The sequence below is a fragment of the Rhinolophus sinicus genome, linkage group LG16, assembly GCF_036562045.2.
Source record: "Rhinolophus sinicus isolate RSC01 linkage group LG16, ASM3656204v1, whole genome shotgun sequence".
In the NCBI taxonomy this organism is placed as follows: domain Eukaryota; kingdom Metazoa; phylum Chordata; class Mammalia; order Chiroptera; family Rhinolophidae; genus Rhinolophus; species Rhinolophus sinicus.
This window is the reverse complement of record NC_133765.1, coordinates 211,930-235,299: the sequence shown is the minus strand read 5'-3', so window position 1 is coordinate 235,299 and position 23,370 is coordinate 211,930. Positions and strand designations below refer to the sequence as shown.

General features: G+C 51.1%; 1 protein-coding gene across 16 annotated transcripts in view; it reads right to left on the bottom strand.

The window, feature by feature from the left end:
* GRIK4 (glutamate ionotropic receptor kainate type subunit 4) overlaps window positions 1-21,985 on the bottom strand; it is a 635,802-nt gene extending 613,817 nt beyond the window's left edge. For all 16 annotated transcript variants that reach the window (XM_074321322.1, XM_074321326.1, XM_074321318.1 and 13 more), the window contains exon 1: window positions 21,437-21,985. The gene's annotated coding sequence lies outside the window, so the exon portion shown is untranslated. The remainder of the gene's footprint in view (window positions 1-21,436) is intronic.
* Between the last annotated feature and the right edge of the window lie 1,385 nt (window positions 21,986-23,370).

Sequence of the window (23,370 nt, the reverse complement as noted above, 5' to 3'; positions counted from 1 at the left end):
AAAATACCTTAACATAATAAAGGCATATATGACAAGCCCTCAGCTAATCTCATAATTAACGGTGAAAAGTGAAGCCCTTTGCTCCACGTTCAGGAACACGACAGGGCTGACCCCATCACCTCTGCTTTTCAACATAGTGTTGGAAGTCCTCGCCAGAGCAATCAGGCAAGAGAAAGAAATAAAAGGCACCTAAATTAGGAATGAAGAAGTTAAATTGTCACTCTTTGCCGATGACATGATGCTGTATATAGAAAACCCTAAAGACTCCACCAGAAAGCTATTGGAAACAATCAACGAATATAGTCAAGTTGCCGGCTACAAAATCAACGTATGAAAGTCCATTGCATTCCTACATACTAACAATGAAATAGCAGAAAAAGAAATGGAAAAAGAATACCTTTTGTAATTGCAACAAAAATAATAAAATACCTAGAAATAAACTTAGCCAAGGATGTGAAAGACCTATATGCTGAAAACTATCAAGACATTTTGAAAAGAAACTGAAGAAGACACAAAGAAATGGAAAGACATTCCGTGCTCACGGATTGGAAGAATCAACATAGTTAAAATGGCCATATTACACAAAGCAATATACAGATTTAAGGCAATCCCCATCAAAATCCCAATGGCATTTTTAAAGAAATAGAACAAAAAGTCATCAGATTTGTATGGAACCACAAGCGACCCCGAATAGCCAAAGCAATCCTAAGAAAAAAGAACAATAATGGAGGTATCACACTCCCTGACTTTAGCTTGTACTTCAGGGCAACAATAATCAAAACAGCATGGTATTGACAGAAAAACAGACACACAGACCAGTGGAACAGAACTGAGAACCCAGAAATAAACCCACATAAATATGGACAGACAATTTTTGACAAAAGAAGCCTCTTCAATAAATGGTGCTGGGAGAATTGGAAAGCCACGTGCAAAAGAATGAATCTGGACTGCTATCTGTCACCATGTACCAAAATTAATTCAAAGATGTACCAAAGACCTAAGCATAAGACCTGAAACAATAAACTGCATAGAAGAAAACACAGGTACTAAACTTACGGACCTTGGGTTCAAAGAGCATTTTATGAATTTGACTCCAAAGGCAAGGGAAGTAAAAGCTTAAGTAAACGAATGGGACTATATCAAACTTAAAAGCTTCTGCACAGCAAAAGAACCCCCGACAAAATAAAGAGGCAACCAACTGAATGGGAGAAGATTTATGCAAACAGTGCCTCCGATAAGGGGCTCATATCCAAAATATACAAGGAACTCATACAACTCGACAATAACAAAACAAACAACCCAACTGAAAAGTGGGCAGAGGATCTGAAGAGACATTTCTCCATAGAGGACACAGAAACGGACAATAGGCATATGAAAAAATGCTCAACATCACTAATCACCAGAGAAATGCAAATAAAAACCACAATGAGATACCACCTCACCCCTGTTAGAATGGCTATCATCAACAAGACAAATAGTAAAGTGTTGGAGAGGCTGTGGGGAAAAAGGAACCCTCATACACTGTGGGTGGGAATGCAGACTGGTGCAGCCGCTATGGAAGGCAGTGTGGAGGTTCCTCAAAAAATTAAGAATAGAATTACCGTATGACCCAGCAACCCCTCTCCTGGGTATCTACCCAAAAAATCTGAAAACATTTATCCATAAAGACATATGTGCTCCAATATTCACTGCACCTTTCCAGGACATGGAAACAAGCAAAGTGTCCTCCGATGGATGAATGGATAAAGACGCTGTTGTGTACATACACAATGGAATACTATTCGGTGGTAAGAAAAGATGAAATAGTACCATTTGTGACAACATGGACGGATCTTGAGATTAAATGCTAAGCGGAATAAGTCAGACAGAAAAAGTAGTGAACCGTATGATTTCACTGATATGTGGTATATAAAACTGAAAACAACAAAAGAACAAGACAAACGAAGGAACGACGTAGACCGTAGTTTAGGGGTTACCAGAGGGCAAGGGAGGAGAGGGGCTCCGGAAGAGGGTGAACGGGGTCTAACATATGGTGATGGAAAGAGAACTGAATCTGGGTGGTGAACGCACAATGTGAGATATAGATAATGTGTTACAGAGTAGTACACCTGAAATCTATGTAACTTTACTAACAATAGTCACCCCAATAAACTTTAATTTAAAAAAAAAAAGTAATGAAGATGTGAGGTAAAGCATGGGGTGACTGTGTGTGGTGTTGGGTGGGTGCTGGACTGATGACTTCTTAAGTTCTATGCGTGTCTGGCCACTGTGCTGTACACCTGAAATTAATATAAAATGGTGCTGAATGTAAACCGTAATTGAAAAATGTAAAATGGCGGGGGCGGGGGAGCTGAAGGGGAGTAAGAGGTTCAAATTTCTAGGTACAAAACAAATAAGTCATGGGAATGTAATGTGCAGGATGGGGAATAGAGTCAATAATATTGAGATAGCGTGGTACGGTGTCAGATGGTTGCTGGCCTTATCATGGTGATCACTTCTTCAGGCATATAAACACTGAATAACTATGGTGTACACCTGAAACCAATATAATATTGTATGTGAGCTACATTTTAATAAAAATATTAATGAATAAACTTACACAGTGATGCATGTCAATTATATCTCAATAAAACTGTAAACCAAAATGACACTCGCTTAGATGGAGTAATTCCCATTAGGAATTCTGTAGCGAATGAAACCTGCAGTTAAATTTAGAGGGTATGAAGTATTGGAATGTTTTCGTTAAATCGTGTTTGGTTAGTTTTAATATGCATCTCTTCTGTATTTGGGAAAACATGCCCTTAAATAATGTCAACCAGTCAATGGTATATCAATTCGTAGTCTTCAACGTAAGATTCGTGCCATATCTGAGTCTTCCTGTCAGGAAGCAGAATCACATGTGGCACCTAGGATTTCCCTTCTCATTTTAGGGAATGTGAATGTCAGGCTCTTGCATGATGAGTGAGGACACTTTTATTGATCTGGGAAGAGTAACAGGTAATGATTTCACTTTTGATGAGACTTTATCTTGATCAGACTTTATCCATGGACTTTACAAAAACAAATTTTTGTAAGCTTTGGTTTAAAAAAAAAAAAAGGAATCTGAGATTTGTTTAAACACCGGCTTCTCACCCACTACCCTTTACCCACGTCCAGTCAACCAACCCCTAGGTATCCTAGAGACTCTACCTCCTCCGTGTTTCTGGAACCCCTGCTCCTCTCTGTGACCCGATGCCCGTGACTTAGCCAGACCACTGTCCCTCTCACAGGATCACGGCCACTCTCAGTAGCTGCTCTTTCTGACCCCAGTCCGGATCAAGTCCCATCCATACTTCATAGAGCAGCCAGAGTGATGATTTCTAAAAACAAGTCTGATCAAGCTATTCCTCTGTTTAAAATTTTTCAGTGGCTGTGTGTAGCTTTCAGGATGAAGTTAAAACATTTTAGTGTACACACAAGACCCTCCATGATCTGGCTCTACAAGGACACCCCAAGGTCACTGACCCAACCCTTGGTATAATATCCATGAGCCAGAAAACAGCTGTGAGACAGCCGGGTGCTGAAGGAGCCAGTACCTCTGAATCAGACGTCAGAGTTCATGTCTCTGGTCCTCCACGAAGGACATGTGGGATCTGGGCTCCACCACTTCAGCGATTAAAGGAGATGCCGATAACACCTGCCAGTAGGGTTGTTACAGGATTAAACTAGATAATCCGAGGAAAACCGTGGGACACCGCCCATGCTGCCAGACGCTCCGTGGATGTACAATAGATTATCATTATTGTCAGTATGATTAGCCCTTAGACATTCTTGGCCACCTCTCCCTCCAGGTCCCCCCTGACCCAGCCACCATACGCTATTCCCACTGCCTAGGATACCCGTACCCTTTTCTTTGCCAGGCAAATGCCTACTTGTCCACTAAAACGCAGATTAACCGTTAAGTACTACAAGTATTATTCCACCTCCAGGAAACCCTCCTGCTGCCCACATCTGATTTTAATGTCCTCTCTTTGTCCCCTTGGCCCTCGGTCTTGGCCTCCACCTTGATACTGCATTGTATCATCTGTTCACTTCTCCATCTTCACTACAAACTGCTAAATTCAGGAATTTGTCCCCTAAGTGCTGAACACAGGGCCTGGCATAGAGTGTCCCAAAACACCATCATTGAATGAATGAATGAATCAATGAATGAATGAAAAATGAATGAAGCAGCAAAATCAGGGCTCATCCCCTAAGTCTGCAAGCGGCTGCCCTTTCCATGCCCTCCCAAAGAACACCTCAAAGCATTTAAATCCCCAAAAGAAATGCACCAGGCTGACTCCGTCCTGGGTCTCCAGACACTTCAGAAAACTCTAGCTGAGGAACGAGTCATGGGAATCCACTTGGGAGTAACTAGTGGCTACTGGGAGGCCGAGGCCAAGGCCAGTGCCAGAAAACAACAAATGCTCACTGTGAAGCCAGCGAAATGAAACCAAGGTTGGGGGTGGTGGGGTGGGTTGCAGGGAAGAAATCCACATTAGAGAAAGAAAAAAGAGGACAAAGCAAGCAAATTATTTAAGCAGACTGAGAAAGGAAGGGCAGATTAAATCAAACCTCAGACAGGCAATCAATGGACATTCGATTAACAATTACATTATTACTAATTCATACAAAACATCTAAAAACTACCCTTTCCTCCTCTGAGAAGACCTTGATTCAATGCCTCCCAGCTGTTCAGACATTCCCTGCTGACCCTGCAGGGCCTCAGGGACACTGTGCCCATTCCCAGCCAGATTCCACGGCACTGGACAGCCAGATCGAAAGACGCAGGGGTGAAGGGTGGGCCTAGGTAGATGCACAGAGCTTGACCTGGAGTAGAGAAAGGATGTTCAGAGCAGTGAGGCCATGTCACTTCTGGAACTGGAGCCGAGCAAGCAAGGACTGAAAGAGGCCAAAATCAGAATCAGACCACCAGCTTTGCAGCAGTCCAGGGGTCCAAGGGGCCACAGACCCTGGCTCGGCCTTCGGATACCTTGTCCCCTGCAGTCCTTGCCACTTTAAAATACGTGCCAGGTGCAACTGAAGTCCTTCTTCATACTCAGAGCATCTACAGATGGGGCAGGAGGAAGGTCTCCACTTGCGGGTAAAGGAGAAAAAGGGATGGTACCCACTGCACAGGGACACCCCAAAGTCACTGACCCAACACTTGGTGTGACATCCTTGGGCCAGAGCCTCGAGGCAGCAGAGCACTGAAGGAGCCAGGCGGAGCTCAGTCCTAGCCGCAAACTTGAGCAGGACCCTCACCACTCTGGGCCTGTTTCCTGTTCTAGTGAAACAGGATAATACCGGTGCCCAGCTCAAGGTTGGGTGAGAAATGGAGAGCAAGTGTGTGGAGCCACTGGACCCCAGCACATGCGCCTCCTGGTGTCTGAGCACCAATCTGGGCAGTGCTACAGAGCCGATGCCCGTGGTGGAGGCAGGGAGGGCCAAGGGAGGTAGGAGGGAGGGGAGAGAAATGCCATTCCTCGTTGCAACATTCCTGATGGATGAGTTCTGAAAGATGCTGCAGGTACTGTCTACACACACAAATCACAAATACCGTCACATTTTTTAAGCCCTACAAAAGCCCAGCTTTAAGCAAAGCAGTTTCGTAAGGAAAGCATGAGTGCTTTCTCCAGGGATGCCACACCGCTCCTGCTTACACAACCCTGTTTCCCTCTTGAGTGGGCCACAGCAGCTCTCATCATCCCTATTTTATAGGTAGGAAAACTCATTCACAGAGAGGTAAAACGACTCGCTCAAAGTCACACAGTGGCAGGTCTTACCTGTCTTCAATTATATGTTTTCCCGCCCATGATGCTCCTGAGAGACAAGCAGAACCAATGGATTACAAGGGAAAGAGCGTGCACCCACTGTAAGGGAGAGGGGCCCAATAATCAGAGCTCTCCTTACTCCAAAATGCTATCCATCTCCGAGTCCCCTCAACATCCCGGGGGCCTCTCTCTCTCTTCCTACATTGGCAGACTCCATGAACCTACGGTATGTATCTAGGTTTTTCTTAGATCCTCTTTACACAGAACACAGCCTGCTCTATCACTCAGGTGTCCGAGATGTAGGCATCAGTTGAATCACAGAATGAGAACCTGCAGGAAGTGGCTTTCCCAACTATGGATTTTAAACACACATGACTAAAATAGATACTTGGGAGCTAGTCACCCCGCCAACAGCCACCTCCTCAGCCTGGAGATGCGGCCGCCATTGGCAAGTGCGCTTTCTGACGAATTTTATTGTGCAGATGAACAACTTCCCCAACTGAAACGGGAGTGGAAAAGTGACCCAATAATAAGCCCTCTCACCCCTCTTTCCAGGAGGAGCCTGCAAGGCTTAGTGCCCCTGTCACTCCTTTCCATGACATATCCTTCCCTGCATCCTCTTCCCACAGGCCAATTCATTTGCTCACCATGATTTTTAAAACTCAAATTTTATTAGCAATTTAACAAGGGTAACAAATACCAATACACTGTTTGCACCTGAGCTAGCCCTGCATGTCCTGCGCCCAGGGCTATTTGTCAAATCTAAACAGTCCCCTGGCCACCTGCACTCTGTGGTGAGGACACAGACCCTTCTGTTGGGCACCAAGCAAGGACAGGGGGTGCTCTGAGGACTCACACTCGGGGCTCCCTGACTGCTAAGCGGGACACTGAGCTTCCTGGAAAAGAGGGCAGCTATGCTGGGGCTTCAATGCTAGAAAGAAGAACCAGATCCCTCGATGCACATCCTCGTGACCACTCTGAACTTCCACTTCCTCATCTGCAAAATGGGTTCCTGTCTCTCACCCACCTCCCGGGATTGCTGGTGGGATTAAATGAGAAGCTAGGTTCGAAAGCACCCAAAAGCAAACCTGCACACAGAGGAGATGGTGGCCAATGGGGGGGTGGGGGTGCGGGGGGCAAGAGGCAGGCTTCTCTGTACTAGAGTCCTAGGGTACCTGAAATCACCTACACCAGGCTCTATGGAAGGATACGCCTTGGGTAACACTTTTCCTGCCTCCTCCCATTCCCTACACGGGCTTACAGGCATACATGTGTGACACTGTGATGCTGCATCTGTGTGCAGGTGTCAGGAACTCAGTGCTGAGCAAAACAGAAGTGGTCACTGGTGCCCAGGCTGGGCTCTAGAGTCCTGTCTCTAGCAGCTGTTCAGGGGCTCAGACTCAGCTAGAGGCCGATCCTTCCATGCAGATGGGCACAGCAGCTGGGCTCCCAAAAGAGGAGCTCTGAAACCCCGCTCCTCTCTTTGGTGCTCAGTGGCCTCCCTTCTTTCACAAACATTTAGCAAGATCCTCCTGTGTGCTGGGCTCTGTGTTAGTCTGGGGCACAGAAGGAGATCTGCCAGCCCAACCCAATCCCTGGCCTCCCAGAGCTCGGTGCCCAGTAAGGGAGAATGAGCAGTGAACAGGCAGTTACAATGCAGGGTGGGGGGTGCTTCAAAGTGAAGAAGTGCAGGAGGCTGAGGGAGCATCTAAGAGGGGGACTCGTTCTGGTTGGGGGAGGAAGGACGAAAGATCTTCCTGAAAGAGAAATGGATAAGCAGGAGTGAAGCAAGCGAAGGAAAGGAGGTGGAGGAAGTGGTTCCAAACAGGGTGAATAGCATGTGCAAAGGTCCTGAGGCAGAGAAAGCCAAACCTACACTTAGGAACTGGAACCAACACTGCAGATGTGCAACTGCTAAATGGATGGAGTCCCTCAAAGAGACTCAGAAGAAAGGTCCTCATAGTCCCGGCCCTCAACCAGCCTCTGGTCAAATAGGGATACAGGACCAACACCCTGGAGACAGACTTAAGACAAAAACAATCATAGAAAACCAGAACTTGTTAATGGGCGTACCCTATTCACAGTGGACGAGGTGTGATCACAAAATACGGTGAATGTTTACATTTAAAAAAAATTATTATTACAGTAAAAGACACATTGCCCTTAATCCCCCTCAAAATACTCCCCCTCGCTTCAAACACCATTATCCCATCGTTCTTGCCATGTTTTGAAGTAGTTCTGGAAGTCCTCTTTTGTGAGTGTCTTTAGTTGGGCTGTCGTGGCTGCCCGGATGTCCTGAATCGATTCAACACGTTTACCTTTCATGGTCATTTTGTCTTCAAGGAAGAGCCAGAAGTCCCAAGGTGCCAGATCTGGGGAATAAGGTAGATGAGGACACGCCGTAATGTTTTTATTTGACAGAAATTGCTGTACCATAAGCGATATGTGACACTGAGCGTTGTCATGATGGAGGATGAAGTAAAGCCACTCACGAAAGAGGACTTCCAGAACTGCTTCAGAAAGTGGCAAGAACAATGGGATGAGTGTGTTCGAAGCAAGGGGGATTATTCTGAGGGGGATTAATGGCAATGTGTCTTCTACTGTAATATGGTATTTTTTAAAATTTAAACAGTCACCGTATTTTATGATCACATCTTGTGTAAGTCTTTGCCAAGGGCTGGGATGTAGCCAGGAAGAGCTGAAGGAGTTACTCTGGGCAGGCCTCCCAGAGGAGGTGAGCCAGCATGCTCAGGGTTAAAGAAGCTGTCTGCCCTCCAGCAGCTGGAATGGCACCTCCAAGCCCTTTGTTCCCCCATCTCATTGGAAACCTGGGACAACAGGAAGACTTTATGTGCTTTGCCCGTTGCATATAAATGCAAACACCATGCCACCCCTTTCCAACTATTCAAGGGCACATTCTAGAGTGGCTTAGTCGGAGTGAAGCTCACTTACTCAGCCAACTAACAAAGGCAACAAAAAGTATCTGTCTTCCCATCCTCTTGCCAGCCCCCAGCCCACCCCTGGAAGACACAATCTGTGCTGCTGGCCTCTCCTGGTGAGCAGGAAGGTTTCTATGAAGATGCAAAGGCCCTGCTCAGTCTCGAGGAGACAGTGAGGGAATGCACACCACACAGAGCAGCTCCATCCTACCTTGACTGCTGGGAGAAGTACTCTGCTTCTCCCTCTCACCTGGGAGGGATTTGCCCTGGAGGGTTTTCAATAAGCACATCATTTTCCCTGGAGCCTCCACCCAGCCCTCTCCCTACCAGAATCCCGGGACCCTTGGAGACCGCCCCCCCACCCTACTGGCAGGGAGCGCTGAGCACAGCACAGCTTGTGGCTCTCCAGACAGATGTCTCCCTTCTAGCTCCCGCTTCCCACTTCCTTTCATTCTGGAAGCAGCTCCAGACTGGGACCAGCCTGGGAACTGTGGCTGTTCTGCACATTCCGCCACAAGCTGCAGGGCCCAGCGGGACCCACGCATAGTCAGAGCTACAAGGACAACACAGACCCTGGGGGCAGGGCAACACTTATGTCCTTCATTCGCCACCTGAGTATGGCTCTGGGCTCAGACTTGGCCTCAGCCCACCTCTTATGTAATCTGTCTAAGCCTCAGTTTCCCCATTTGTAAAATGTGGGTTCTTGTAAGGATTTAAATGAGAAAATGCATGTAAAGTAATTGGCACACTGCCTAAAATATTCAATAAATATCAGCTACCATTTCTATTATCAGCCACTATTCCAGGTCACCTCTTAGACATTCTGTCAAGTGACTGGACCCTACCCATGATACCTTGGTCATCATACGCACTTAAAAAAGAAAACGTTTTAAATTGAAGTATAATGCTCATACAGAAAAGTGCACGTAAGTGTAGAACTCAATGAGCTTCCTATATAACCAGCTCTCAGATCAAGAAACAGCATTATCAGTACTCTGGAGGCCCCCTCGTGCCACTTCTAAGGGTAATAACTACCATCCTGACTTCCATCACCACAGATCACATTGCCCGTTCTTACACTTTATATAAATACAATCGTACAGTGTGTGCTGAAAGCACTTTTCATAGATGGTATCCGATTTGCTCTTCCCTGAGCCCTGGGAGATTAGGGTTGTTTGTTTGTTTTATTTTTTTTATTGTCTCCATTTTATTGCTGAGAAGACAGAGGCTTCGGATATAATAACTGACTTGCCCGAGGCTGCACAGTAGGTAAGGAGGCAAAGACTCTAACCCCAGGCTGGCCCATCTCTCTTTTGTCACCTTTCCTCAACACCAGGGTACTTTCCACACATCATACAACCCCTTCTCCCCGCCCCCAAACCACCACCCTAAAACCACTCAAGCCTCCCAGGAATTCCCCTCCTCCAGGAAGCTTCCTTGGGTTGCTCAGAGGGGAGCCATCGGCCTGTCCTGCTACTCCTCATTTCTGCCTGGACACTGGGTCTTAACACACAGCAAACCGTGCCTGACAGGTGTGCCCTTTCTGCCTGCTATGGGTTCGTGCGGTGTGTCAGCCCATCTCTTCTCCACAAAGCTCTGGGGTCACAACCCCCAGAGGGCAGGACATGCTTCTGGGGTTCATTCCACACCCTGCCCAGGATGGATGGGGCTGGCTAGAGGCTGGGGAAGGTGGGGGCACCTCTGAATCAGGCCCCGGCCACGTGGGAGCAGTGGAAGAGGGCACTTGCTCCCCTGGTTTAATAAAAGGCTCCTTGTGAGTCAGTCTAATGAGAGGCATCAAATAAGAGTGAACCAGGGCTAGGGGCCCCTTTTTGAATCCTGATACTGCAAGTCACATGACCTTGGGCCAGTTACTTGCCCTCTCTGAGTGTCAGTTTTCACATTTATAAAATGAGGTGATCGGACGAAATCTGACTTGACAAATTCACTGTGCCCTGTACCCATCTGTGTCTATCACAAGTCGACCCACAACCCATCCCACGGAGCCCGTGCTCGGCCCCAGACACTTCTCAACCCCACGCTACAGGCATCACCACCAATCAGCAGAAATGGGCATAGGAGGAACCAAACTGACCACACTGACCACAGCCAGCACCAGGTGGCGGGAGTCACTGGGACGCTGCCTCCAGGCATAGCTCCTGATTGTGCCCCAGGATCCAGGGGTGAAAGGTCATACAGGACAATGTAGATGGACCCCAGGATCCTGGCGTCCATTTTCACAGACCCCACACCAAGGCAGCCTTTTCCTAGGTTCCTTGCCCCTGCAGGCTCCACACTCCATCCTGCCCACGGCTCTCCGACACAATGAATTTTGGGGTACACAGTCCCCAGCCCATACTGGGTGTCTGGAGGAACACCACTGGGGCTCAGGCCTCTGCTTCCAGAGGCTCCTTCTGACTCAGGGGAGTAGCAGTGCCCCTACCCCGATTCCAAAATGAGCGTCCCCTCCCCCGTACACCACCTCTGCTCTCACCAGGCACCCCTCTCCAGTCCCCATCAATGCCAGACTCTGCTGGGCTCGGAGAGCAGATGAAGTGCTTAGGGCCAAGGTCCAGGTAGATCCAGTGTTAGTTACCCTGTGTACTAGTTCAGCGCTATTATGGGTTATGCTAATCCCACAACTCACCAGGAAAATGTGTTTTGAGATCCACACGACAGACTTTCAATCCCACGTGTCTGTGAATTGAAGCAGCCCATCCAAGCTTTCTGGAGCAGAAGCTCATCGCTAGCCTAAGGCTCTGGGATCCAGGGATTCTGTAGACAAGAGCCTCACAAGTGAAGCCGTTCATTCAACAAGTACTTACTGAGCACCTACTGCAGTCCAGTAGTGCCCTAGTCACTGGGGATGCAACACTGAGAAGCAGACACAGGCCCTGTGCCAAAGGAACTCCTGCCTTGTGGGAGAGACAGACGATGGCCTCTGCAGACCTCCCTGAAGCATCCAAGCCTGGCCTGACGTGCTTCACAGCCACTCGTCCTGATACTCCGCAGGGTGAGCTGCTTAAGGTTCCTCCCATGCCGGGTGCTGGAGGCTCGAGCAGAGACATCTACTGGTTCCTGGGAGAGGCACCAGCCATGGTGGACAAGCCATGCCCATAGAGAAAAGGACGATTCTACGGTTCAGCTGTGTGACCCTGTGCAAATTACTCAGGCTCTCAGAACATCCGTTCTTTCTTGGATCAAATCGAACTGATAGCCCCAATGGTGCAGGGTTGCTATGAGGATTTGTGACATCACATGAGAATGGACACTGCAGATGCAACAAGAGCCAACAACGTCACTGACCCAGGAACATGGGACAACGACTGGCTCCACCCCAGGTTCTGAGGACCAACGTCAAGCCCTGAGCATCCCCCTCTGCTAACTTTCCTCCCCAAAGAGGAAAGGGGAAGAGATTCTGTCAACTGCCTGCCCAGGAGGCCTCGTACTGATGAAAATGTCCTTTCTCATCTGAATTCCCCCTACTATATAATCCAATTGCTGGTCGGCTTCCAATTTGCACCCTACCTGGCAGATCTCATGTTCCAGTTTATTTGCTTTGGACTCTGGCAGGACTCTTACTTTTCTAAAGAGAGTGGGATGGCACTGTTTTACCTCAAATAAACTGGTGAGCTTTCTCCACCTAGTAGTTGCTCACTCTGTACTCTTAGCTTTGGGTCATCTGAACTTTGTGGCCTTCTGATGAGGTGTCTGCAACACCACCTAGTCTCATGGAGGCTCAAAAAATCTAGCCAGTCACCCTAGTCTTCGCCCTCCTTGCCCCCAGGACCCCAGAGCCAATCCAGCATCTGACAGATTCAGAACACACCTGCATGCACATTTGATATGGGCCCCGTCCTGGGGTGAGCACACCCTGAGCTCCTGGATGGCCATACCTGGCAACAAGAGGCACTCAGTAAAATTGTGCTACACAGGGTTGCATGGACCTCTCCGCATAGCCCTACGGCCAAGGATCAGGCAACTAGCTGCCCGTGAGGCAAGTCCTAGACTTGGATGTTTCCCGGAGCCTCCTAGGCCTTCATCTTCCTGGCTGGGGACTCTGCCCGGGGAAAAGAGTCTTGCGGGAAAGTGAGTCCTGGCTTTGCCTCTTGTTCATGTGGTATCTTCACATCCCAAAGGCTGGAATGTGAAGAAGGGCAGACGTGCCTTACGGGGTTCCAAGGAGGGGTACGAAACAAGGACCCACGGGAAGTACTTTTGGCTCAATATAAGTTAACGTCTACTGGTATTTTTTTAAAGAAAATCACTAGCATTTCCTGAGCACCTTCTATGTGCCAGGCAGGACGCTGAGAGCTCGCCAATGCTCCCTCATTTGCTGCCTGGAGAGGGATGGCCTGCCTCATGAGTGGTCAAGGGCATGGTCCAGACTGCACAATGTATGGTTCTACCACTCACTAGCATGTCTCCTTATGTGACCTCTGTGGGCCTCAGTTTACTCATTTGTAAAATGAGACAACTATAGTCCCTACTTCACAGCTTTGTCAGAAGGTCAACTTAAGGCATATCAAGCATCTAGAACATAGTCAGTGCTCAGTAATGTCCCCTTTCAGAATATGGGGCAGAGGAGCAGGAGCAGAAGGAGGAGGCAGCTGAGGCTGGATAACTAGCCAAGCAGTTTCTGTCTGTAGACAAGACGAGAGCAGCTGGTGGGGTGCTGAATGAATGATCTCAAGTTCCTTCCGAGAATAAGAGTCTACAATTCACTAAACCTCTCGGGGTTTCGGTTTTCCTAGCAATAACCTCGGCATTACCCTTACTGGACAAACACTGCTTTATTCTGTGTAATAGTCTCAACCTCTGGAAGAGCAGCTGTACCCAAGGACCTCTGCCTCCACCATTTGTGCAGGCCGCTGGTGGCCTTCAGAAGGTGCCGGGTGTGTTGACCGAGCCCTGGGTTGGGGGCAGGAGTCCTGGATCCTGATCACACCTCCCAATCAAATAACTCAATGGTTTTCAGCTCGTTCCTGAAATCCTGAGCGTCTGGGACAATAATCCCCACGTGCCCTACCTCTCAGGTCTGTGACCCAGTGAGAGCCTCAGGAGAGGGGCAGAAACCACCAAGAGCATCATAAGCCTTCGAATGTGTGCTATCCACCAGGAGGTGGCGTTAGCAACTTCAACTTAAGGGCAGGCTGTGCTTAAGGAGTCTTGGCAGGGGTGGGAGGCAGGAGAAAAGCTCCACCACCTCCCCTCAGGAAATGATGCCATTAGGGGCTTCTGGCCCTCCCTCTACTCAAGCTAGCCTTCTCTACCTCTCAAAAAGCCTCTGCTGCCTCCAGAAAGAGAGAGGCCCAATTTCCCATCTGGTCCCTAACCTCACCAGGGACATTCTTCTGTCATGATCTTATGAACTGCACAAGGCCAGGGCGATGCTGGAAAGATCAGTAATAACCACAACTGTAATAGTAGTGCCCCATCAGATTTCTTCCAGAGGTGACCTGACGTGACTCTGAACATCCAAGACCCCAGTTAGACCCCCCTCCTGATAACCTGGGCAGCCATGACAGCCAGCTGGGCCCCAGGGCTGGTGACTGGAGGGGATGGTGACTCGACTGACCCTGGCCTGGTCCCGGCAGGGCAGGGCTGCTGTAACCTCACCTGAGCTCCATTAGTGCTCAGACTTTGTGGCTCATGAGAGGGTTCCATCAATGCTTCAGCTCAGTGCCTTTTTCTGACCTCCAACCTAGTCTCGTCCCTGCATGGCCTCCATGTTGGAAAAGATTGGCATATGATTCAGGGACCACTGCTTGGTGTGGTTTCCAGTTGATTCCCCAATATTGCCAGTGACCGCTCAGTTAAGGGTCAAAGAAATCAGGCCAAGGAAAGATAAGCACCAGAGTGTGTAAAGGGTCCCCTGGCCTCACCATGCCTGGCCTCCTCGCCTATAAGAAGAGGAACAGAAGTGGTGAGGTACCCAGAGGGGAAGTCAAGGAAATTAGGAGAGGGTCCGTGCATATTTCACATAATCTGTGTGTGTGCACACATGGGCCTGCACCCACACATGCACACAGGAATTCTTATTAACAGAATTTTAAAACAGATCACCCGGGTGTAAATTCCAACTCTGCTTCTTACTAGCAACGGAATTTGGGGGTAAGTAATCATCTCCTCTGAATCTCAGCCTCCTCACCTAGTAAACAGGTATGATAACGGTACCTTAATCTTACTAAGAGGATGACCTAACATAACATACCTGCTGAGATTCAGAGATAGGTATTATGCTCATCAAACTCCTGGTCCAAAGCCACATCCACGGGAAGAGCTGGGCTTTGAATCCCAAGTGATCTGATCTGGGAATAGCCGACCACTACACCACACAGCCTCTTGGCGAGGAAGGGACACCCCACTCAGGCCACCCAGCCAGGCAGAAAGAAGCAGAGAGCTGTCCCCCAAAAGGGACAACAGCACTTCACTCCTTGAACTCAGTCTCCCTATTGGGAAGTCTCGCTGGGCTGGAGAGCAGAAACCACCTCAGCACCCCCATATAGGCCTCCATGCTCCACAACTTCTTAAACTTCCCTGTTTTATTAAGTGTGCCTTGTAGCCAGTCCCTCACTTACACATCTTAACATCCCCTGGGCTATTAATTTCTCGTTGTATCAAATCCGTCTCCTTTGAGTCTGGCCCTTAAACTCCAACTCTAAACTTGTGTTTACTCCAAGGCCACTCTCCAAGGCCACTTCTATGAACCTCCTGTCCCGGGAGGAGTGGACAGGAGGTCACTCCCTTCCCTGCTCCCTTCTCCAGGAGCCTTCACGTGATTATCTCACTTGAATCAGGGACTCTGTGAGGTAGAATTTATTATACGCCCCTGTTAGTAGAGAGGAAACTGAGGCAGCAATGAGTAGCCTGGGTTTCCTGTTCCCAAGCCAGCTTTCTTCTGCTGATCCACGACATACCAAAGAAGACCCGGAGACCCAGCACACCCCAGCTTCCATTTCAGCCTCTCTGTGGCCACAATATGCCACAGCACCCCAAACAAGGATAACCACCACCCTCTGTTTTGCTCTGCTTCCTCTAAGCAAACTGCTCCCTGAGAAAAGCCTGAGGAGAAGGAAGGGCCAGGAGCATGAGAGCTCACTTCCAGGTGAGGGGCAGGGGCTCACAGGGGCCTGCCCAAGGCCTCACACAGTGAATGGCAGGTCAGCCTCAAAGTCAGGATTGAGTGACAAAGTGAGATAGTCTGGTTAGCTTCGGGACTCGCCACCCCCTACACCCACACCTCCCAAACCCTGCAGCTCAGGCCCCAGAAACCCTGGAGAATAGCTGGATTCACAAGATGGCACCAAGTGGGTGGATACAAAAGCAATCAGGAAAGTGCAATCTTACTTACAGAAGGTCCTGGGACACCCTAATCCCAGAAGCTGAAGGCCCACGCAACCTTCCTCTCCCTTCCTCACCCCCATGTTCTACGAACTTATCTCTGTAACAAACATTTGCTAAACATTAGTTGAGGCCACTTAAATAAGACAAATGTTTATTTAACACCTACACTGCAAGGTACTGGGAATATGACTGACCTTAAGCAAAGCAGGTGTGGGGGCCCGGCCCTCTTGGAGGTAAACTCCATTCCTGGTCCCCTGGAGGTGACAGGCACACATGAGTAACTTCAAGCGCAATGAGTGCTGGGTTCCGGGGTCCCTCTGCCATGAAGGGAGGGCAGAGAGGGCTCACAGAGGTTGGGGAGGGGAAATTCAGGCATCAGAAATGCCAAAAGCAGCCCCCTCTGCAACACATGGCCCGAAGCACATGCCCTCGCCCGAGACTGCTCAGCTGCTGTCCAGGAACTCCCCCGACCATGCATGCCCCATGGCCAAATGCTCCAGTACCCCCATCACAGCACGTCTGGAAACAAACTCAGCAGCTTTCCCACAGACCCCCATCCCCTTCTGGTTTCCCCTTTTCTGAAAGTGGCATCACAATCTCCGTAGTCCCCTGGGCTAGAAATCTCAAAGTTCTTGCTGACACTTGCTGCTCCCCCATCTGCTGTTCCCAATCGGTCAGCAAGTCCTGCTCTTCCTTGGAAATGTTACTCAGTGCGCTCCCCTTCTCCCTGCCCTGGACCCCTCTCTGGGCACTGCACGGAGCTGCCCGAGGGTCCTCAATGCCTCCCCAGACCGGAGGCACCAACCTGATCTTCTTCTCTATGGCTCTCAAGGCCCTCCTGCTTTAGGCAGCGTATGCCCTACCCCTCCACCCTTAACCCCAAACCGGGCCCTTCCTTCACTTGCCTCACCCAATCCTCTGCCTGTGCAGCCCCTCCTCACCAGTGACGTCCTTCCCCCTGTCACGGTCCCAGCCCCGTCTGCCCGCCTGTTTGGCTGTTTGGTGGCCAGTGCACATCAACACATGCCTGACCATGTGGTGGGTCCTCCTTTTCTCCCCACTCACATCATAAACCTGCTGAAGGACTAGAGCCCTGCCTCAAGATGTTCCTGACTACCCAACCCCTGCTGGATTGATACATTTACTTTTAATGGGTTGTTATTTAAGAACACCTGTGAGGAATCTTTTTATAAAGAGCCTCTCCCTCCCGCTTTCAGGCCCAAGAATAGGCGAAGGAACTGGGGTTCTTGAATGCTCCCCGGTCTGTGAAGTAGCATGGAGTCGCAGTGCAGGACCCCCTATGGGCCCCCTTTCCTCATCTGTACAAATGGAGATGCTCACACCTAACTCATGGGGAAGCCGGGATGACTGAGTAGAACAAGCAAAGTGCTCAGTGGACACAATGTTAAATGGATTCCCTCCTTCCTTCCCATAATTTACCTTGGTGGTATGAGAGTTGTTTTGTTCGCATTGGAGGCATACCCTATTTTATGCAACCAAATGTTACAATCAAGTAACAACTGTTTCTTAACATGTTCCCACTATGAGCAGGGGCCAATTTGTGGGGTGCAGAAGGAAAACACTTGCTCTTGGTTAGGAGCCCGGGATGAGAAAAAGGGCACCAGACAAAGGTCTTCGCTCCTCAAGGGACTCACTATCTGGGTGGGGAGACCAATGGAGATAGATAATCATCAGTAGTGGGCGGGAGCAGGAAGCCAAAACAGTGCTACAAAGAGGCAGTGTGGAAGGAGCCCACACAGGGGTGCTCAGTGGGCACCCGCTGGGCGGCCCTTGACACTGACAAGTCATATTCCCATCCCACTGACACTGTTGCTGAAACAATGCTTTCTGGCAGGTGCGATTATCCCCATTTTACAGGTGAGGCAAGTGAGGCTCGGGCAGGGTAAGCAATTTGATCAGTCACTCCGGGAGTGACAGCAGGATTGGAACCCAAGTCAGTCCAACAATTAGCAAACACTTCCTGCTGGGACCTAAGGATGGGGGTCTTGGGGGCAATTCCCAGGAGGAGGAAAGAAAAGGGCCCTGAAGAGGGTGTCAAGTGGTGGTGTGAAGGTGGGCAGAGGATTACATCCAGAGACATAAAGCTGGGGCCAGCCTGTGAATGGCCTTAACCTCCAAGATGCTGCATGGGAACTCTTATCCAGTAGCCCAGGGGGCCCATTCAGGCCTCTTGAGATTGGGTCACGTGTCATAAGCACCTTCCTTTACAGGAAGGCAGGTGTGGTCTCAGGCTGCCCAGGAAGGAGACAGTGTTACCATAACCCGGGGGTGGACCACTAAAACCCCAAGTGGGGACAGTGGCAGAAGGAAAGGAAAGGTCAGACAAGGCACCAGAAGTCCTCGAAAGAGCTGAGAGGGCTGAAGTGATAGGATAGGAGAGTGGATGCGGGGAAGGCAAGGGAAGAGGGGGCACAGCGGTCCCCAGGCCAAGCCTCATGGCCCAGACAACCTGGAGCTCTCTCCGCATGAGGGCGTCAAGAGCAAGAGCTGGTTCAGGGTCAGGGTGGCTGGACATCCTGGGTGCTGGGGCAGCCAGTCTACGCGCTGAGAGAATGCAGAACCAAGAATTAGCCAGACCCCAGACAATGAGCCGGGGTGGGGAGCCAACCCTTCTGCCCCACAGAGAGGAGAAAGTGTTGAGCTGACACAGGAAAAGCTTGAAGAACAACTGAAGCATGGGATGGGGAACAGGAAGGAGGACCAGCTTAACGCGTACCGTAGCAGCAAAAGAGCAATGGCCTGGGAGTCCAGAGGCCTCGGGTATGGATGGCTTCAGAGCTCTGGACAAGTCGTCTCACCTGCGGGAGACTCGGTTTCTGGGAGACCAAGAACACCTTCTCACAGGGTGGTGGTACACATCAAATGGTAGTAGGGCCCTAGCAGACTTCAAGTTAAGTCACTTTTCTAAGAAGCATTTGGAAAACTTTGGAGCTCAGTATACACATAAGGGAGTCGCACTGTGCAGAAGTAACAAGAGACGCTTTCTTCACACACATGTTCACCACTGCCCACCCCACCAGCCGCACAATCCTGGCTCCCTCCTCGCCACTCCTCTTGTTTTTCCAGCCTTTTTTCCCCTCTCACCCAAGACAGGTCTTCCTGCCTTCTTCCTTCCTTCCATCATGATCAGGCTGAGGCCTGCTCTCCAAGAGCCCCTGCCTCCCAGCAACGAGGACCTTCTCCCTGGAGCCTCCACTTCTCTCCCACTACGCAAAAGTTCCCTCATTGTCTTCAGGGAAAACAAACTGGCAAGGCAGTCCAAGAAGCTGACCCAGTCTCCAGAAAAAACTTTTGGTGCTGGGGAAAATGTCAGTCAATGGTCAAGATGCCTTCGGAGCAGGGGGATGGAGAAAACACACACACAAAAAACAGAATTTCCTCTCAACCCCCCTCCACTAACCGCCGCCTCTTCCCCACCAGGTATTCCCCAGAGCTCTGAGGCCAGAGCTCCTGGTGGCAGGTCCAGAAACGACTGGGGGGCAGAGCTGGTGAGGCAGGCAGAAGCCAGTGGGCAAGCCCGGGGCCCAGCTCCCTACAGAAATCTTGCTCTACAAGAAATGAACAAAATATGGAAAATTAAAGAAACCCAGACACTATAATATGTGCCTTTTAGAGTCACTGTCCAAAGGGCGTGACCTTGAAGAACACATCCAGCCAGTGAGGAAAATAATACACCTGATTAATGATGAGACATGAGCTGCAGCTTCAGCGAATACAATCAGCCTGATGATGCCCAGTGGAGTTCCGGGGGCTTCCTTCCAGGGTGGGACCGGAACACAGCTGACCTCTCCAGGCCCCTCACCTCTATCACATAAGCACAAACACTAAGGAAGTTAAGCTGGACCAGAGTTCTCTCTCGGATGACCACTGCCAACCCAGACAGCCTCTATCCCAGGGGATACCACGCCAGCTGTTGGCAGGTGTTCCTGGAAGTATCACTGTCACCTGGGTGACTCACAGGAAGCTTAAGCGAAGGTAGATCTCTTTGTTACTGGCAGGGCGCAGTGCTCTTGGCCAATCCTAAGATGCCCACCTCCTGGCAAAAGGGCCCGACAGAGCCGAGAGCTTTCCTCCTCTTTCCAGACAACACAGACCCTTGGCATACATGCCCAGGAGAGCCACTGGAGGGAGGTGGCACCCTGTGGCATCCCCAGACAACAGCACCAGAAAGAACGTGGCAGCACAGAGATACCAAGAGCTGTGCAGCCAAAGGTCCAATAGAGGAAAAGCTCTGCTCATTGCCCCATGCCAAGCAGGCCAGAGGGCCCTGGGCCAGCCCCCCACCACCGCCTCCACCACCCAAAAGGCCCTGGGACAAGATTCCCTGGGCTCCCACTCCTCCACTCTCTCTTCAGTTTGAGGGATCCAGGGAAAGAGACACAGGTGCTTTCAGGGCCTTGAAAGCCCTGTCCCAGGTGTGGCAAGCTGGCCCTCCACAGGGCCAGGTCCCAACAGCTCAACTCTCTGCCAGTAGTCACTGGAGACAAGGTCAATCAGCTCCCCTCCCCCTCTCCTACCCTATCAGGACCCCATATGAAGGTCTCTAGAGTTCTTCCCTCTCATCCCTCCCACTCCAGTGAAATAGGATGGGATCCATGGAAGCGCCATTAGTCCAGGGAAAGAAAGTCGTTTCTGATAGGACTCTGGGTCCCCCAAAGCGAACTGCGGCGTGCAGTGTGTGTGTGTGTGTGTGTGTGTGTGTGTGTGGTGGTGGTAGCCAGAGTCCAGTGCAGGGACAGGGGGCGATAGAGGCAGATGTCAGTGAGGAAAGGGGGAGGGGACTTCTTGGGATCCACGGCTGAGCTGGGATGGGGGCCTGTAGCCCGGCAACCTGGTGACCAGAGAAGCTGAGGGTGACGGACAAGGGGTGGGGGAGAAGGGCCAGTGTGGGAAGGGGCCACCATCCCTGCAGGGGGCAGAAGAAGGCTGGGAGTTGCAAGGGGGAAGGAGGAGGACCGGAACCGGAGGATCTCGAGCCGGAGGAAAGGATGCGGAGGGGCCAGATGGGGATGGGGACTGGAGGAACTATGGGAGCAGAGCCATGGGGACGAGCCCAGTCGGGAGAGGCAAGAACAGACTGCCTGAAGGCGGGAGAGGGGGAGGAACGGCGCAGGGGCGGGGCGGGGGACGGGGGCAGGGTGCGGGGCAGCGGCCCCAGGGGAAAGGAGGGACAGAGACTTCAGGATAAAGGTTACAGGCGCGGGAGAGGGCGCGTGCAGGATGTGCGGCATGGAGGGGACGCGGCGCCGCCTCGTAGCCGAGGTTCGGTCAGGGGGTGGGGGAGAGTGTATGCGGGGGGGGGGGGGGAAGAATCATCGCGGCCCTCCCCGCCCTTACCTAGCCTGCTCCGCACTCCAAGATGGGAAGGGGCCGGGCTGCTCCGCCTGCTGCCGGGCTGCTGTTTGTCTTTTCTTCTTCCGCAGCAGCTGCGGCGTCTCCGATCAGATCCACAAGCAGCTGGAGGTAGAGAGTCTGTGTCCGGCGGAGAGCGAGCGGGAAGCCGGCAGCGCCGGAGGAGCGCGGCGGGGGCGCAGGGCGCCGCCCTGCGAGCAGCGCCGGAACAGCGGCGGCCCGTGCAAGCTGGCCGATGGGGGTGGGGATGGGGCGCCCCTTGGGGCCCGGCCTCCCGCACTCCCTCGCCACCCCCTGGGTGCCTTGCTCCTTGCGCCAGGAACACAGGCGCGAGAGGAGCGGGGCGGCGGCGGGTCGGAGCGGCCGGTGGCAAACTTGCTGCCTCCCCGGGGGGCCGAGGCAGAGCGACAGGCGCCGGGCTGGGGACGCAGCGCCAGGCAGGGGCGCGAGGGCCGCACGCGGCCGAGACGCCGCGGGACGAGGTGCGGGAGCTGCGGTGTATCGACCTCCGAGGGCCCCGGGCCCAGCCCGCACGCTGCGCCGCCCTACGCAGAAGGGCAGCCCCTCCACCATCCCAGCTCCGGCCCGCAGGAGTTATAGCCTGGCCAGCTTCGACGGGCAAAGGGCGCCTCCTGGTGGGATTTTGGGGAACAGCGCAAGGGCCGAGCGTGCCCTGTTACCAGAGACTGGTGGAGAAGATGGAGACCTGAAGGTTTCATGGGGAGAGAAAAGACCAAATTGTTCCAGGAGGCTGAAGAGAAACAGCTTGCATTGAGTAGTTCCAAGGCAGTATTTTATGAATATAATCGTCTTGGGAGGAGCTGTCTTTCTCATGTTGAGAATGAGGACCCCAAGGCTAGGAGAGGCAAAGGGACCAGTTCAGCAGCCCAGGGCTCCAAGTGAACAAGGACCACCCCAAGTGAGTGGCAGGATCAGGAGGGCAACCAAGCTTTCTGACGCGCAGTCGGTGCTCATTTCCTACACCACAGCTGCCCTAAGGTGGAGGCTGAGGAACGGGGATCCTGAGGAAGGAGGACGAAGGACATGTGTCCTCCTCAAACATTAGTTCCTCTTACCCATCCCACGGGGGTCTCTGTCTTGGGCAGACAAGGGAACGGATCACCTCCGTGCTCTTCCCACTTCTCTGCCACGCAGGCTGCAGGGATGAATGTGAGTGACAAGATGCCTGTCTTCCCATCTCCCACCCACAAACACTGTGTTTGATGAATGCTCCTTAGGGAAAACATGGTTTAGTACCTACTGTGTGCCAAGACTGCAGCACTTACCCAAGCATAGTTTCCAATAACCTTCACATTAACTTGTTAAGGTGACACGACCCTATTTTCCAGACGAGGAAGCCTGCTAAGATTTAAGATCACCTGTAAGCCAGGCACACCCTGGGGGTGACTAGGCTACACACAACTAATTTCTAAGTCCAGCTCTAAACCCTCACACTAGGCTTTGTTTGCAAAATGGGCGAGTGGCAGCATGGGCCAGGCAGAGGGTACACTGGAGAAGTGAGTGGCAGCCCTGGGACGCTGGGCAAGCAACTGCACCTGCCTTGGCTTCAGTTTCCACATGTCTAGACGTGAGGGAAGCAGAATAGTCTCTGCTTAGACGTGAAATGTCTCTAAAGTTCCTCCAAATTCTGAAATGCCAAGCATGGGTCCTGGGCCCGTTTTACTAGAAGGATGCAAGATCAGCAGCAAGACTATGGAGGCCTAAGTGTTAGGGAAGAAAAATACTCTCCGAGTGAAACGCTTCATCTTATTCTTTTCCCTGGCGAGCTCATCCTCTTAACAACGGAAGTAGAAGGAGCCTTTGGCAAGGTCAGAGAGATTGCTCATGGGGCTGGAGGTAACCTTGCCTGTGGCCTAATGAGGACCCCGGTTTCTCCCCTTCCTGCACAATCTTGTGAC